The sequence below is a fragment of the Tupaia chinensis genome, unplaced genomic scaffold (assembly GCF_000334495.1).
Source record: "Tupaia chinensis unplaced genomic scaffold, TupChi_1.0 Scaffold144741_1, whole genome shotgun sequence".
Taxonomy (NCBI): domain Eukaryota; kingdom Metazoa; phylum Chordata; class Mammalia; order Scandentia; family Tupaiidae; genus Tupaia; species Tupaia belangeri.
In genome coordinates, this window is record NW_006204601.1 from 223018 (window position 1) to 225236 (window position 2219).

Genomic DNA, 2219 nt, shown 5'->3' on the forward strand with positions numbered 1-2219 from the left:
AAAAAAAAAAAAAAAAAAAAAGAAAAGAAAAGAAAAAGAAAAAGAAAGAAAGAAAAAAAGAAAAAGAAAAGGAAACAAAAGAAAAAAAAAATTCTAGGGACCAGACCAGCTGGTGGCATGGTGGTTAAGGCGACTGGCTCCTGCAGGGCTGATGGTGCAGTTTGAATCCTGGACTCAGTAGCTTGAGAAACATGCTGGGTATGTGTGCATGTGTGTCCAGGATCCTGAAGAGGGAGAAAAGATGGTGAAGGGATGGGACTGCAGTATGACCATTCCCCATGAAGAGTACTTTCTCACTTACCCTCTCTCTGCCACTGGGTGGCAAATTAAAAAAAAAAAAAAAAAAAATCTGGAGATGAACTGGCTCAGGCGAGGGCGGTGGGGAGGGGTACGGTGGGGAGACGAGCACTGAAACCACAGTGAGAACAAGGGAAGGACAGACGTTGATGACGTTCTTTTTTTTAGAATTATTTTATTTCACTTCATTTATTTATTCATTTTAATTTGACCAGAGAGGGACTGCGAGAGAGAGAGAGAGAGAGAGAGAAAGCAAGCCACCAGGTCTGGGGCTCAAACCACGGTCGGCCACGTGGAAGTCCAGCACCCTTAACCACACCACGTGCCGGCCCGATGACCTAATTTTTTCCTCCACCCTCATCTCAAAATACAGAGAAGAAGGGGCCGGCAGGTGGTGTGGTGGTCAAGGGCACTGGATTCCCTCATGGCCGACTGTGATCTGAGTCCCGGACCTAATAGCTTGCTTTCTCATTTTCTCTCTCTTTCTGTTCCTCTCTGGTGAAGTCTAAATAAATACATAAATATTTTTTAAGAGGTTGAATAAAATACTTCTTTAAAAAAATAAAATCCAGAGGAGCACGTGCCACAAATTGACTTGGCAAAACAATAAAACCGTCTGTTCATGCTTTTCTCATTCCCCTCATCCTCACCAAAATTACAGCTATTTACCAGCCAGTGGTGTGGTGGTGAAGGTGGCTGGATCCCATGTGGCTGACTGCATTTGGGTTTGAGTCCCAAACCAGTGGCTTAAAAAACACACTGAGTGCATGTGCATGATACCCAGACTCCTGACAGGAGGCAGAGACGGAGAAGGGTTTGCAGTATGACCATGCCTCATAGAGGGTGATTTCTCGCTTTCCTTCTCTCTCTCTTTCTATCTCTGGCGAGCCCACACACCCTGGGCTTTGCCCAGTTTTGCCTGAAAATTGTTTTGAAAAAATTGTAGATATTTGAAAAGAAGCAATAGGGATTAATAATATTAATAATAGATATAATAACAATAGTTTTTTGGGGGGCAGAGAAGTTTTTGCTTAGGGCACGTGTGCAGCCCCCCGGCGGGGGGTGGCCACACCACAATCCCTTCTCCTCCATTCTCTCGGTATCTTGGGCACACACGCACACGCGCTCTGCATGAGTTTAAGCCACCGGGTCCAGCACTCGAACCATGGGCGACTACATAGGAGTCCAGCGACATGGCCATTACACCAACTGCTGGTCCCCCCACAATAATAGTATTAATCAGGCTTTGAAATCATGCTGTCCAGATTAGAGTCCTGGTTCCTCCTCTTTATGATTGTGTCACCATGAGCTGCTATTGGTTGGGGAAACTTGCCCAGCTCAAGGGAGTGGGAATGGTCTTCACATGTTAGCCACTTGAGGGGCTTCTTCTGCTCAGGAGAGCCACTTCGCCCAAGTCAAGTCACCTTCCCAAGGTGGCCCACATTCAGTGACTGATCACTGAGAACTAAGGGGACGGGGGTTAGTAAGGGGGTGAGGGTCTGGGCCTCTTGCCTCCACCCAATGATTCTGCTAGGCCTTTTTGCTCCAGAGCTCCCAAGATGTTGGCCTGCAACTGTAATTGGGTCTGAATCCACTCAGCTTCTTTCTCTGTCCACTCTTATTTCGTTTCCCTTCTTTTTTAAAAAAAAATATTTTATTGAATTTTATTTATTATAATTTGACCAGAGAGGGACAGAGAGAGAGAGAAAGAGAGAGAGGGAAAGTGGCAAAGCAAGCTGCCAAGTCCGGGACTCAAACCATGGTCCAGCACCCTTAACCACCATGTCACCTGCCGGCCTCTCCCCTCTTTTATACACATAGTGGTCCTAGGCAGGCAGGTGGCATGGTGGTTAAAGGTGTTGTACTCCCACATAGTTGGCCAGGTTTGAGTCCCGGACTTGGCAGCTTGCTTTGCCACTTTC

General features: G+C 46.5%; 1 protein-coding gene across 1 annotated transcript in view; it reads left to right on the forward strand.

The window, feature by feature from the left end:
- ITGA2B (integrin subunit alpha 2b) overlaps positions 1 to 2219 on the forward strand; it is an 18272-nt gene that overhangs the window by 882 nt on the left and 15171 nt on the right. The window lies entirely within an intron of this gene.